This window comes from Manacus candei, unplaced genomic scaffold, assembly GCF_025592945.1.
Source record: "Manacus candei isolate 608988 ecotype Guabito, Panama unplaced genomic scaffold, ASM2559294v1 h1tg000056l, whole genome shotgun sequence".
Classification (NCBI taxonomy): Eukaryota; Metazoa; Chordata; class Aves; order Passeriformes; family Pipridae; genus Manacus; species Manacus candei.
The window spans coordinates 9,908,147-9,923,381 of record NW_026138104.1 but is presented as its reverse complement, the minus strand read 5'-3'; the positions used below and the strand labels follow the sequence as shown (position 1 = coordinate 9,923,381).

The window sequence follows — 15,235 nt, the reverse complement described above, 5'->3', positions numbered from 1 at the left end:
AGGGGAGAGCAAGCACACCAAGCCTCCAACTCTTATTTTCATGCTTCCCATTACAGACTCCATAAGTGCCCAAATAAGAAAAACGTAACTCATTGCTGGAAACAGAATACTTTTTGTCCCATATGAAATGCTTTGCTAGTGAAATCTGGTACAGGCTTCATGTTGAAATAATTGATATAAAGTTCAGCTTACTGCACTGTGATACTTCAACCCTCAAAGCACTTTGGTTAAGAAGCAGGAGCAGGGAGCATGCAGCCCTCTCCTTCACCCCTGAGCCCTGGGGTACCAGCAGCAGAGGGGGAAGGGTTTTGGAGATGGTGGCAGGCTGGGAAGAGCAGAGCATCTCTTTCACTGCCCAGGTGCAAGTACAGCTTACAGTCTTGTCCAGGTTTCAGAGGCAGTGCAAGGGTTCACATGGTTTTGTCTCTCGTGCACCAGGTTAGGTGTGAGTGCCCTGAGCTGGCACTCAGGGAGGGACCAGCTGCCCCTGCAAACAGCCCCGGAGCTCTGCCACTGCTGGGCAGGAGGGCTATGGCAGCTCCCACAATGGCTGCAGGCAGCAGGGAACTATGAGGCTGTTCCAGCTCCAGTAGAAGAAAGCCTGTGTGGTTGTGCATGAAGCTCAGAGCAATAGGAATAAACTTCTCAGGTCATAAAGTTTGATCTCCTTCCTTACTGCCTCACTGCGCTGGTAGCTTTTAGTCACCTTGTGAGCTGATAGCTCTCCTCTTTCCATGTCAAAACAAAGTAAGTCCCCATGTGAAAGCTACAGTTCCACTTAGAGTGTCTGCAGGTGCATGATGTAGAGTTGGTGCAATCAAGTTTAATACATTTCTAATATTTCAACCCACAAAGTCTCATACATAGTATTTTGGTAATCCCATCACCCTTACAGTACCAACTCTGTAAGATCTACAGATTTCATTAGGATTCTCCTACCTGGTTAATAAAAGGTATTAAATAAAATAACTTGAAATGCTGAGCATTCAAAAATAGTGGTACCCGTCTTTCCTGATGGCTCTTCTTTCAGCACAGCCCACAGTTGTCTTCCTCTTGGCCTGTTTTTGCCCACAACAATAGTGCTTGGTTAAGCAGCCTGTTTCTGTATGGCACCTCCTCAATGAGGTGAAGGTGGTTTACACCCAGTGCACCCCACTTGCAAAAGGTCACTCCTCTTACTGAGGAATGGTGTGAGATGAGGCTGAGGATAGACAACTTTGAGGAGTGTATACCAACCTTCATGTCTTTCTTTATCTTTTGACTTCATAAATACTTCCAAATCATAGTTCAATATTGAGGATGGACTAAAATGGCTACAATAGTTGAGATTGCTTGGATTTCCCTCTTTATAATGTAGCTTTCACTCACATATTGATGCTCTTCATTTGATAGATGTTTGGCAAAAGAGACAGGTTCTGTGCAACAAAATCTTTTTTTCAGGTGGAATATGGGCACTTTCAGTTTTGCATTCATATTCCCATTTCTCAATTTTCTTTTCATGGTCTAATTGGGTTTGTTCACATCCCTACACTTTCTTACCTGTAAGAGTGAAGTTTGATTTTTCAATCAAGTTTGTTTTCAGTAACTCATCCAGTGTTTACTCCTGCGGAGGTGACAGACAAGGCATCCTCTTACAAGGTTTTTCTCCTTGTTTGGGGATGATGTTTTTGAAACAGACTTTTTTACGTTTATGGAGAGAAATGTCATGCTCAAGTTCTTCAGTTGAACTGATGCCATTAAACTGTTTCACCAATTTCTTAAAGCTTGACATTAGAAACTAAAAATCTGATTCAAATACTTAATTCAATTGCTTTTTTTCACCTTTTAATTTAGAGTAAATCAAATTTTAAGGAACTGGCATCAATGTCTTACCCAGATAGGCATCAGCTAAGACAATTTAACTCAATTCCATAGCAGTTTTTGGCATATGGAGCAAAACTCTTTCAGGCTCAGTATCAGGTGGGTGCAGAGATCCCCACTGTGGGCAGGGAAACCGCAAAGCAGAAGGAAAACATTAAGTGTTTTGAAACAGTTGTGAGAGGCCCTGCAGAATTTATGGCCTTCAGGGGCCTGTGAGAGGTTTACGAGGCCGGAAGGTTTCTGGGGAGCAGTTTTGTGTGGGCTTTTGCAGGTGGTTCCCCGAGATCATACATCTCCGTTGGCTGGAATTACTGCATTTTGGATCTGGTGCTGCTTTGGGTTTCTGAATGGCAAGTCATGTCCTTCTGGGGAAATGTGGAATTCTGCTGCAGAGCAGTAATCCCATTCTCAGATGCTCTGCATCACCAGGAGGACAGGCAGGCTCCTGGCATGACGTAACAGTATCAGTGAAGACCAACATGCTGTTTTGGAAAACAGCTGTTTGTAAAATGTCTGTGCAAGGTCAGAAGGAAAAAAAAGCCTTATATTCTGGTCAGCCTAAACTGAACAAATTTATTCCTCCAGGTAGTTTTATTTTCAGTGGAACTTCTTGCAGCGGTACAGAAGATAGTGTACTGATGTGCTGAAAATCTAGTTTTGTGTGTTTTCTCTTTGACTTTTCATCAGAGGCCTATCTTTTCTAATGATCAGTTGTTACAATTCCTTTAAATAGCAACAACATAATTTTAAGTGGTTTATTTAGTGTAACACGCAAAGATTGTAATAAGCCAGAAACCTCTCCAGGAATGGTGGCCCTGTCAATGCCTCCTTTCCTGAGATGATCTTTCTAAGATAGCTAAGCTATGGAGGACATCTGGAAACAGGTGTGTTTTTGTGTGCTTTTCATCCATTGGCCAAAAAGGCTTCATTTGCCCACCCACTCTTGACTCTCTCTGTGACTCCAGTGAGAAATTAGCACGTGAGCCTGCAGCTCCACACTTGCTCTCTATGGGCGGCTGCAGAGTTTCCCTCTGTGGGTAACCTGTTCCACACAGGAGAAAACGCAGCCACGCAGGTACCTGGCTGCTGTTACAAATTCATTACAAATTTAATTCTTCTCAAAGACTGCTGGGTCTCACCCTCACAGGCCTTGAGGCAACACTTCCAGTGAGAGCGAAGTCGCTGGTGTTCCCCTTATCTGGCTTGGCAGCACCAGGTCCCAGTGCTGTGTCCCAGCCCATGCTGGAGAAGTTGGGAAATACTCACTCCAGTCCTAGGCGACAGAGGTCACTCTGATTTCCCCAAGCATGTCTCAGTGGCCATCCCTGTTGGTGTTCTGCCTTGGTTTCTTGTCTGTATTTACTATTTTTGGCTTAAATTCCATTTCTTATGGCTTTGGCTGCAAAGGAAAAAGATGAAGAGGGAAGCCTCCACCACATGCTGATAGGCTACAGGCCATGAGGGGGTTTCCCAATGTTTCCCAGACAAGACTATCTTCTATTCCATGTCCCATCTACAAGATGCATGCTGGTAAGGTGAGCTTGAGCATTTACTCAGCTTCCAAAAAAATCCCTGCTGGAGCTGAGAGTCATGAGGATCTACAGTATTTCACTGAAGCCTTTATTTACACAACTGGTGTAAGTATCATGGAAAGATTACTGCAGAGGAGTGGATATGGATTGTTTAAAGTGGATTTCAGAAAAAATATAGGAATTGATAATTCAGTTTTATGAATCACAAAACCTGGCAGCTAAAACTTAAACAAGGAACTATTTGGTAACTTGTGTCATAACCTGTCCTCCCTATGAAGATACTATCCATCCTTGAAGAGGCTGTGCTACCTGTCTTTTAAGGGATATACCTGAATGTGGTTATTTCTCAGGTTTTGCTCCCCTGTAGGGTTAGCAGCTGGAAAGCATGCTTTATGATCATATTTTGGTCTTATTTTTAATGCATTTCTCCCACCCTAAAGTGTTTATCATCTGCTGTAACCTGTTGTTTCAGACAGCTGCTAGATCCTAGCTGATGAGGTTTATTGATTTCTGACTGTGATCTTGCAAATCTTATTTCAAATTCATCACCTGCCAGAGCCGTACTGGGAGGCTGAGCTGAACTGCAAAATGTTACAGATGAGAGAGCTCTCTCATGGGCCTTTTCGTGTCTGTAAAGCCCCTCTGTGTGCCCTGCTCTGGAGTAGCCCACCCTGATGCCAAGAGGTCTCAGAGCAAACCCTGACCCCTTCCCCTCCTGCAGCCCCATGCAGGGCTGTGCCTGACACCTTGGTGTGCCAGCACCGGCCGTGCTGTGTTGTGTTGCACCATGGAAGAGGAGAGACAAGGAGCTGTGCACAGCAGATGTCAGGCAGTGGGTTGGTGGCCCAGCTTGGTGGGTGGCAAGCCCCCCTTGTGTCAGCCCACTTCCAGCCCTGCTCTCCTCACACACAAATTATGGTCCCGTCCTCCCCATTGCAACAGAAAGCCTGAAAACCTGAACCAGATGCAAGGTTTCACCTGAGTTTACAGACAGCCTGGAAGCAATAATTCTGGGAGGTATAAACTGCTCCTTTCATCATAATAAGATGTTAATGGGGGGAAAGCCCTGCTGCTCCAGGCAGTCCTCTATTAATGCTGGTGCAGCAGCTGGGAAAAGGATCTGCTGGATCGGTTTCAGCAATGCCCACCCCCGTGCTTCCCCCATGCCCATGGCTTAGGGCTTCCCATTCAAATGTCCCCTTGATGTGGTCCTGATTCCTGAGGCAGAGGATGCCTGCTTGTGTCCCTCCCCCCAGCTCAGGGTCCCCCAGGTCCCAAGGTCTCTGGTGAGGGCTGTGGGCAGCAGCACACAGGACTTCTCAGGGCCTGAGCAAAACATCTGTTTGCCATTGCTTTGGGTTGTTTATAGCATTTTGATGCTCTCTTCTGCAACATTTTATTTTAAAAGGCCTGGTGATACTCCCATGCAAAGTGTATCCGAAGTGCAGCTTGCTCCTGGTTTATGCATTTCAGCTAAGTTTGCCTGTAATTTGGGATGTTCCCAGGGCATGTGCCCCTCTGATGCAAGACCACATATAAGAATATCATTCCCAGCTCTCACGTCTCTGGTCACAAGCCGTGCTGCTCTGCTCTCCTCCTTGCTTTCTGTTGGAAGGGACGTTTGGGCCAAACCAAACTGTCCCTTCTTTGACTTAAAGTAAAAAAATTACTTTGGAAGTCAGGCTGCAATCTCTCATAATGCAGGATGGGATTAGAGGGGCAAATCAGCCAGTGCCCTCCTTTGCAGTGCTCTGTATATGTTTGCTTTTCTATTGTGGGAAGTCCATACACGTGGTACAGGGCTCAGGCAGCTTTGAGGTAAGAGGAACAGAGGGGTAACGTGTTTTCCGCTGGGCAACCTTATCTGCTCTGATTGTGCTGGATTTTCAACTAAGGGAAACTGTGAAGGATAATTACCATCATGTGTTACCTGAGATTACAGGGTTGCTTTCCAACTAATGACACTAGGAGAACCAAGCAGTTGTTAATATTTAATCAGACTCTTGGCTTAACAATTGGATAAATGAGGTGTGTAATTACACAATTATAGAAGACGTTTCAGATAGGAACTGTGCTGTTATTAATAGTGAAGGTGAAAGCTGGTGAACATACATCGTTCAATCCCATCAAGCACGTCATTAAAAAAGATCTTCAGCACAAGAGTCTAACAGCATGTCTTATGAGATGGTAAACAAAGGTTTCAACTGCTTTTGAGATAAAAATTCCTGCTTGGCCAAGAGGTTTCAGTGTAAGAAAAAATACCAGACCAGGTGTTTTGTTGATGTGGCAAGCTGTAATCAGGGGTAAGTAGGGAACATTTAAATACGTACACAGAGTATATCACACATTTATGGTTGTGCTTTATGTATAATTTCTCAGCAGTCAGGCAATTATTTTCCTTAGGTTCTTCATTTTAAATCTTATAGGAAAGAGAGAAGTACCTTTTAATTCAATGTAGTGCCTGCCTGCCCAGTGGAACTTTTCTTTAAAATAAGTGTTGTCGTATAGCACATATAAGATGTTGTGTTTGATTGCAAAGTGCAAGTCAGAATGAAAATGGAGATGCTGTCTATAATAGTATCATTAGTCTGTTCCTTTAATCCTGTGCTTTATCTCAGCTCCTTTAAAACTTTACTCTTTTCAAGTGATTTGGATTTGAAAATATTGCAATAGTTGTAGTTCTTCAGTGTTCCACTACAGTGACCACTAACTGTAAGTCTCTCAAGCGTCAATTAGTGGGATACGGAAAGCTAACATCAAAATCAAGGAACTTATTGACCAGCACGATTGCAGGTTAGTGATATGAATTGGAATAATGCAGGAAATTGAATCTTTTCACAATGTGCTGAGACAGCATTCAGGTGTTAAGGTGATTTCCCAAATGAGAGGCTGTAAAAACAATAAGCACGTTTCTTGGCAGATGCTATGGGCAATAGTGTTTTGATTCTCTCCTCTTCCCAACTAACCTTCCTGAAAAGTTTGCAGTCATCTAGATCTGGATGCACAGGTACTGTTGGATTTCTTAGTGTCCAGTTCCAGCTGTGACTAGATACCACCACTTCTGGGGTGCACTTTGAGATCAGGGGAAGAAATGTCCTGTCGAAGTCACATTAATATTTTTCTTCTAGAGATATTTACATTAGGAAATCATGTAATTAAAAGTGGTGTGCATGCTCAGTGCTCGGCTGAGAGCTGGTTTTGTGCCAGTGGCTGAGCTGCACAACATGCTGTCAGGTCCTCTCAGCATGTGCTTGCACAACAGTTCCTCCTTAATATCAATTTGTACTTGGTGTTGAGCTCCTGCTGTGAAAAGTGCAGAACCCTTCAATTACAGTGATGCAGAGCCAACAGGTTTAATTAGGAAAATAAGATTTACCTATATGATATGTTGGAACAGATCTGTAAAAGGAGACATACAGAAATACACAAACATAGTAATTTCCTATAGAATGTTACCCTGTGATCCAATTTAGTGCAACTTGTTTCTTCGTCCTCTGTCTTCTCTGCCTCACTTTGAGTCTGCCAATCCTGTCTTGGCCAAATTAGTTTCCCTGAAATAATTGTCCTCTATTCTGCCTTTGCCTTTGTCATGCACCTTCCTAAGTCTGCATCTCTGCAGCTCCCAGCCTCACTTTTGAGTTCTGTATGGCCATGGACTGTGCCCTCCATCCTCCTTGGCAGGCCTCTGTTGCTCATATGTGATACTCACGTTCTTGTGCTCCCCATTCCTTCTAGAACTTTCATTACATAACCACCAAGAAAATAGTTGGTAAATAGACTTGCAACTCTCTTTACTTTTCAGGACTTGATTCCTCTGCTTTGCTGTCCCCATGGGCTGCCTCAGAATTACTGGACGAAATATAGTTTAGAAACTGAGAAACTTGGGAGATTTGAATGTTGTCCAGACAAGCTAAAATACATTGAACCTGTTTGGTTGAGAACCCACTCTCATTGCAGCTCCATCCATGAGTTGTCCAGGCTTCCCTAGGGAAGGACCACCCATGGCACTTGGCTGTGAAGCATTTCATATCTTTATATCCCTGTGTAAAGGGATTTGGGATAACAAAATAAGCAGCATGCAAGGCTTTCCACCCTCACCCTGCAGGCCCAGGCTAGCCTGCCCTTTGAGGGAGGGTGGCCACATGGTGAAATCCCTTTTGGCCCATGTGACACAGTTTTTCCGCGAGCAGGGGGGAAACTGCTCTTGACTGGTGGGTTTGTGCTGGAGTGGGCAGAGAGCTGCCTACAAGGTCCTGCCTGCTGGGAGCATGGGCTTGATGATGCATAACTTTCTGTAACAGAGTCCAGCCTCCTCCCAATGCACTGCTTTTAGCAGATGGTTTCATTATCTATAAAGCTTTTTGTTGCATCATTTCCCGTTAGTCAAGACATGATCTGTGCCCAGTGCTACTGCAGCAGTTACGATAAAGGCCTTTGCTGTTGGCTTTTGGGGGGAAATCCAAGACTGACGGAGGACTTTTTTAGCTAAGGCAAGCAAGATTCATTTGTTAATTAACATTCGTGGCACCTTGAAAGCAGAAAATGCTGCGTGTGTACTTAAGTATTTTTCTAGAGTCAAGATGGCTTACATTTAAACTTTTTGAAGCCCTAATGACTTGGTCTATCAATTCCTGATCAACTCTATCTATGAAAATAAGAACAAACCAGAAAGATGTTGAGCCCTGTCACCTGAAGAAGGCTTCTCTTTTCCCAGGTGTGGGGTATTCCCTTTCCTACCTGCAGAACACCTTCAGAGTCAGTGATCATAAACTACTTACTTATGAATACATAAAACATCTATTTAATTACAACGTTAAAATATGTGGAATGTTTCAAGGACGCTGCTTTGTAGCTTTCTGCAGATTGAGCACATCAGTAATTTATGCACTGTCTGGCTTTGCATGTTGTTCTGAGCTATTTACACTCATCCTCGGGTGAAACATGGACCATGGCAACTTACCCCAGTCAGACAGGACACTTTGCAAAGGGAACACACAGTGACAAATGCTGTCTCACAAACTTTTGAAGCAGTGCACACTCAGATGCACATGGACAAGCAATTCTCAAAGAAAGATGAGTTGCTATTATTGTGGAGCTTGGGAGTAAATTTAGCTTTCTGCCAGACTGGTACCTCCATTTCTCTAGTCATCATTTGCAGAGGCAACTTTCATGGAATCCATAAAATCAGTTTGTTTCTATCTTTTCCTTTGAAGAAAGTCAGTGTCACCCAGAACTCACGGAGCTCTCAGCTGGATGCACGTTGGCTGCCCTGTTCGATCCCCTCTGAGCTAAATGTGTTTGTTTGCATTTAATCTCCTTTGGAAGGAGAGAGAATCCAAAATGTATCTTCTGTCTGTGCAAAGATCCTTCCACGGGTTCATCCCACAGCCCTCACCAGTGGTATGCAGGGCACTTTAGAATAAATTAGAGACACCAGCTATTCCTCTGTGTAATATCTCCTGAAGAAAAAAATAAAAGGAGGTTGCAAGAATATGGATAAAATTCAGGGTGCATCCTAGCTTTTAATGAATCTCTGAATATCAAAAGTAAATCTGCTAATGTGGATGATGTAGTCAATGGAGAGTAACCAAAAGGCTCACTGAACTCTTTTTGAAGGTTTGAATAAAAAGGGATTTCTTCTGGTGCTTCTGGTCAATGGACATGTTAAGTTACATGCAGTCAATTGATTAATAAGTCAAATGCAGTCAATGCAGAGGAGTAGGACATCTGTGGAAGCCCAGGGAGAGGGAAGATGAGTGACGAGCTTGTATTTTGGCAGGGAGGTGACTGCAAGTCTGAACTCATTTCAGCATAAGGAGACAAGTGAAATAAGGCAGTATTGGGTTCTGCAGGATCCACTTATCTTTTATCTGTACAGTTTAGTTTCTATTTGTAAAAGAATAGATGGATGTTATGCAACATTTTTTCTAATTCTCCAGCTGCAGAAAACAAACCACATCTGGCACATAAAATAACAATGAAATTATCTGAAAGCTGTACTGTTCTTAAAAGCAGCTACAAGTATGTGTTCAAATAACTTGCTGGAAAAGAACAGGTCCAATTTGTCAGATGATAATACACAAGCTTAGAAGGAGGGAAAAATAAAGCCAAGAGAAATATTGCACTTCGGAGAGTTCAAATAAAGAGGTTCTTTTCCACCAATCTTCTGAAGGCTTGCGAGACATAAATTACACAAACAGCATTTAAAAACAGGAATGCAAAAATCAAAGAGCAAAATTAAAAGCTCTGTTCACGTTCCAACTGTGTAACAAGTGTGCAGCAGATGTCAGAGGCCTATGGTTAAGAAATCCTCTGGTCTGGACGCACAATCTCCAGTGTGTCCTGCTGGCACGCATCTGAGGGCAGGCTGTAACAAACGTACTGTCAGCTGTATAAAACACACGGTCTGTGAGGAGAGGAAATAGTGCAAATCTGGCAACAATGCTTTCACTTGTATTTCTCTAAAAAAGCTATTACTTCATAGCAATTCTGAACGAGGAGCCACCAGTGGCCCGAGAGCTGTCGCACTCCATCTCCTCCTTTCCTGGTTCCTCTCTCTCTCTGGGGCTGAGGTTTCCAGTGAAGCACAAGGTAACTCACTGTGCCTTAAAATGGAGCAGTTCACCTTAACTGCAGCTGACGTTTGGGTTCCAAGGATGTAACCCGCTTTCATGGTCCATTATACCCTATTTGGGTGAAAAGACTTGTGCTGCCAAAAGCAGAAAGGAGTAATAAAAATAAAAATAGCATATTGAAATAGTTTAGCTGAGGGAAATTGTCAAAAGACTATGGATTTATTTCTTTGGTTTTAGATTTACAGTGATTTCTAAAGCTGAATTTTGATAATGTTCTTAAAATATGTCAGACTTCACACATTAAGTGGTAGAAAAATACCCTGCCTCCTACACTCACAGCAGTGGGAGAAGCATGTTATGATGACTATATAAAGCCCTTCCTGCAACTGAGTTGTTCTTAAGTTAAATATTTTTATCTACCAAACAATAATAAAACATCAGTCAATACCACACACAGATCCCAGATGAATGCAAGACTGAATGCACATTAAAGGCTTTGCTGCCAGCCCCAACAAGAGGGTTTTTCATGCAGGTTTGCAGGCTTAACATCCTTTAAACAACTCCCCTTTACATCACCTCCGCAGTTGCAATGGACTTTACTGTGGGAGTAAATTACACGCCCGCTTAATCTGAGAGGGTTTAGATTAAATGTGAAGTGTCACCCTGGGGGTGGAGGGGATGGGCTGGCTGGGGAGAGGGAGGTGGTAGGGGGAGATGATGCCTACGAGCCTGACATAGAATAAAATTAACTAGTTCTGCTCAGTGTACATTTTATTCCTTGGAATAGCTGTGAGTATGAGCTGAATTCTGCGATAGGAATTGCTGTTTGTCTGCACCTTCTCCTGCCTATTACAGAAAAGGTTAAGAAAAAGTATGTTCACATTCAAGTTTTCAGTATGTTTATTAATACGAACTGTATAAAGTTTTTGGAGTTGTACACTGCAAGAGCAAGGCATGGGAAGGCAGGTGTAAAATGTACTCTTTCATATCAGTGGCAGCTGCAGTTTCATTTTTGTGGCAGACTGATAAATGACAGGAATTCACAATGTTCCCCCAACTCCTTTGGAAGATGTATTCTATAGAATGAAAATAGAAGCACTGAATTATTAAGAATCATTCAATTTACATATGAAAATGGTACAGTGTCACGTTAAATACACCATATTAAGAGGTCAATTAGAGACCTATTTTGAGTTAATGGAATTAGTCGGTTTTTTATTTTACATTTTAAATGCAATATTTCAAGGTGTAGTGAAGATCGAAGGAATAGAAAATAGAGTAATCCAGTTAAAGGCAGTTAATGCTTGTGGGATGGCTGAGAACAATGCCAGCAGGTGAAAGACTGTGATGGGGCAAGGGCTGAGCAGGCAGCGCCCTTTTCTTTCCATCTACACTGACTCCCCTGTGCATGTGAGCAAAAAATGCTGGTTTTTAAAGTACATTCCCTATATCCAAATAGAACATAAAACAAGGAAAAACATGCTTGAGCCCTGACTCCCAACCACAACCCTCATTTCACTAAACCTTACAGCACTTTCATTAAATCTTTTTTGGTTCAGTGGAAACTGAGCATATAAAAAGTCTTGAGCGCAATATTGCAACTGGTCAAGGTACAACTCTTGCATTAGTCACTGAACAGTTGTTAAGATGCAGATTTGCATTGGAATCAGCTCCAAAGGGAAATAACTAGAAAGAACTTCTCTACTCTTCAAAGGGTTTGCTGCTTCTGTGATGCCCTTGGAATATTAATGCACATGGAAATTGTCCCACTCCATCTTACAAGAGAGAAGATGACTGCAAAAGGGAAAACCTCTGGACTGAACAACAACTCAATAAAAGAGGTACTTGATGTATTTTGGCATCTGAGGACAGTTCTGCTCACAATACCCCAGGACTTTTGCTAACCTTCTCCTTCCACACTGCCCAAGCACATGTTTATTGGTGGTTCCACTGGGGACCTGGATTCAGCTTGAAAATCAACCAGAGAAAAAAAGCAATGGGATGGTTTTCTTACAATTGATGTATTCTTGCCCATGTGGCATAAATTGCTGCCAAATATATATGTATATGTATATACTCTCCTTTTTCCTGGTTTCTAGATAAGGCGCAGAGAGTATTTTTTATATTTGGAACACTGTTTACAGTACAGGCATGCAGGAATGCAGTTTTGTCACCAGAGTAACTAAAGAAATTATAGATACAGTGCATAAAAGGGGACACATTTACGCTGTACAGAAGAGCCTGGTGATAGTTTAGCTCACACTCATCCCTGTGCACATATGCTGCTGCTGCAGTGTCTGCACAGAAGAGACTAGACTCCCCTCCCGGCTGTACTGCTGTACTAGTGAGGTGTCTCAGCTCAATTTCTGTAGCAAAGCAGGCATATATTCCTCTTGATTCATCTTGTCTGGTCACAGTTGAAGTTTCCAAAATATTTTGGTGATTTTCTCCCTACGGAGCTGGTACCAGTCAAAGAAAACCACCAGATCCTAAAGACTCCAATGCTTGTATAATGATAATTTGAAAACTATACTTGGTGGAACATTAAGAAGGCTGCATTTCCAGTTGGTTGAACCATGTAACTGGGTAGGACTCTGGGACTAAAGGGTGCCAATTTTAAAACTAGGAGGAAACTTGTCCTCCAGTACTTTGCCACGGAGCCCACATCACTACCTCCTTCTACTGCAGTGGTCAGATCCTGCACTGGAAAGATGTCAGCAACCAAGCCAGGTCTCCTGGCTTGGGAATATGAGCCATTCACTTTCCTGTAAGCTGGGCCACAAGACCACTCATTTCCTGGCACTTTCTGACTCTTGATCTTATTCCACAGATTTTTCCTTTACAAACAACGGGGGGAAAGCTGTGGAAAACAGAAAGGAGAAATAGGTCACACTAGAAATTCTGAAACCTCAGCAAATCTCTTGTTTAAAGTGATTAATTCAGTGACCTCTGACCACAAGACAGACCTTCAATTTGCCAGCAGAGGATAAAAGAGTCAAGATCTGAATGAGTAAAGAGGGGATGAAGGGTGAGTTAATCCAGTAACTGTGAAGGAACACTGGAAATAAAAATACTCAACATATATGTTTCTTCACTTTAGTCCTTCTGGTGCATGGAGTTTATTTCTGGATATGACAGAATATCAGGTACATTTATGTTCTTTTTGATCTCTACTGTTTGATCCAGATCCAGCCAGCACAGCTGACTGATGCTCTTAATGCTATTAAGAAGCACAGTCTGCACTTATTTATTTCTTTAGAATAAAAACTCAAAGCGTGCTTGCAAAATGGTACAAGGGCAAAAGAAAATTAGATACTCCAGTATCTTTTCACATTTTGATTTTTCTTCGATGAAGTTTCTTGTCCTAAAATATATATATATATATTGTAATGGAAAGTGACAAACTGGTCAATGACATTGAACACTTTTGCCTGAGTTCCCTGCAAAACTCCCCCGCAGAATATAATCTTTCATCTGTAGTTATAAGCCTGTAAGCTGCTTATACTATTTTTAGTCTAAATTCACCTTTCATTTGGTTAGTCTCCAGCAATCCAGACCAAATTTGCACTTGGAAGTTCCCTAGTTGTTTCCAGTTAACACCATTAAAAAGTGAGAAAGCAGTTTTGAAATAAATTGTCTCAGAACTGTTCATATTTTTGCTGCTGGACAGTAACCAGATATGTGTTTGCAGTATCTGACCTCCTTTGTGTGATAGCTTTAATCATACTGTTCTCTCCCATGTAGAAAAGAAGACCTGTGGGAAACTAATTTTGAAAATTCTACTGTCCAGCAATTTCAGTGGCATGAAGACTTCCCCATAACTGTTTATGCCAGTAGCCCTTTAAAATAAGAGAAAGAGTCCTTGGAGCAAGATAAAATGCCCGACTGGTACCTCCTGCAGTCCATTACTTAGTTAAGGTTCAATCACTAAAGGTTCACCTATTGCTTGAATGATTTTCCATTTTCATGTGTGGTTTAGGTTCCACTTGACACCAAATTATCAGCCTGTTACTGATTATTTGATTTTACTGTAAGAATAAATGGAGAAGTGAAGATGAAATGTATAATACAAACCTTGTCTTCCCACCATCATAAATGTTTTAAGATTCAGCCAATAATGTATTAGACTTCATTCCTTTCCTCAAATAGAAAAACATTTCTTATAAGTGTGTATTAACTCTTATTTCTTAAGTACGGGGTTTTTATGGTTCTCAAAAAGGAGTCCTGAGAGAACCATTGACTCTGTTATTGTCTGCACAGCAAAACTGCCATTTCAGTTGTCTTCGATTAAATCATTATCTTCTTTTTTTCTGCTTTATTCCTTCTGAAGACATAAGAAGACATTAGTAGCAGAGATAAAGCTGTTGAAAGTCCAAGAAACAAAAATGGGAGATTATTAATAGCTGTCCAGTAAAAGACTAGAAATATTAGTCATTAGTTTATAATACTATAGTAGAGGATGAGGTAAAGTTTTGGCTTTTGCTAGGTATGGTGTGATAAAACGAGAACTGCCTGTAATTAATATCTATTATTATTATTTTCTGAGCATGCCAAAATGCATACTGATTGACATGAAAATACACAGATAGAACCCACCAAACAGGAACTTTATGTAACAAAATAAATTGTAACAAAACTGATGATGGCAAGGAGGGTCCGTTTGAATCTTCCCTTCCCAGACAAAAGCCTTACAACTCCTTGGAGGCCAGAAGTTTCTCACCTTGTGCTAATTAAGCCCATTGGTGATTTAGTGTTTGCTCTGCTAGATCTGGATCACCACATACATTTTAATGCTACTGCATTACAGTAGCAGGAAACAGTCCACTTACATTCAGAAAAAGATGCCAATATTGGGTGTAATGCATAACATTCTCCAGAAGCAGTAGCGGGAATTACATTGACAATAGCTGGAAGTTCAAGTAACAGGAAAACATTGACACTATCAATCACAACAGAGCCTCAGTTGCAGTTAAGATTTACGATGTCAATCTCATAATATAGACCTGTTAATGAAAATCAAAGATTGAAACATTACTAATCTATTGGGGCAGGCTCATGAAGGCTTTAATGAAAGCATCTTCCCATTGAATGGCTACATGGGAATGGCTGTAGCAGTATTGCAGGACCCTCAGTAGTTACAGCCCTTGCACATTACCACTGCTAGAATTTTAAATAGAATTTTGAAAAGTTTAGGCTTTCCTAAAAAAAGGATATGGGGCTGCTGATCTTCCAATAATAGCTTCGTGGTCTTAAAATCAATAGTAATAA

General features: G+C 41.8%; 1 long non-coding RNA gene across 1 annotated transcript; it reads left to right on the top strand.

The window, feature by feature from the left end:
• Positions 1-2,344: 2,344 nt before the first annotated feature.
• On the top strand, positions 2,345-13,229 carry LOC127477733 (uncharacterized). The gene is made up of 4 exons (XR_007907017.1): positions 2,345-2,445; positions 3,268-3,395; positions 11,682-11,808; positions 12,798-13,229. It is a non-coding gene; the product is annotated as an uncharacterized LOC127477733 (long non-coding RNA).
• Positions 13,230-15,235: the final 2,006 nt, after the last annotated feature.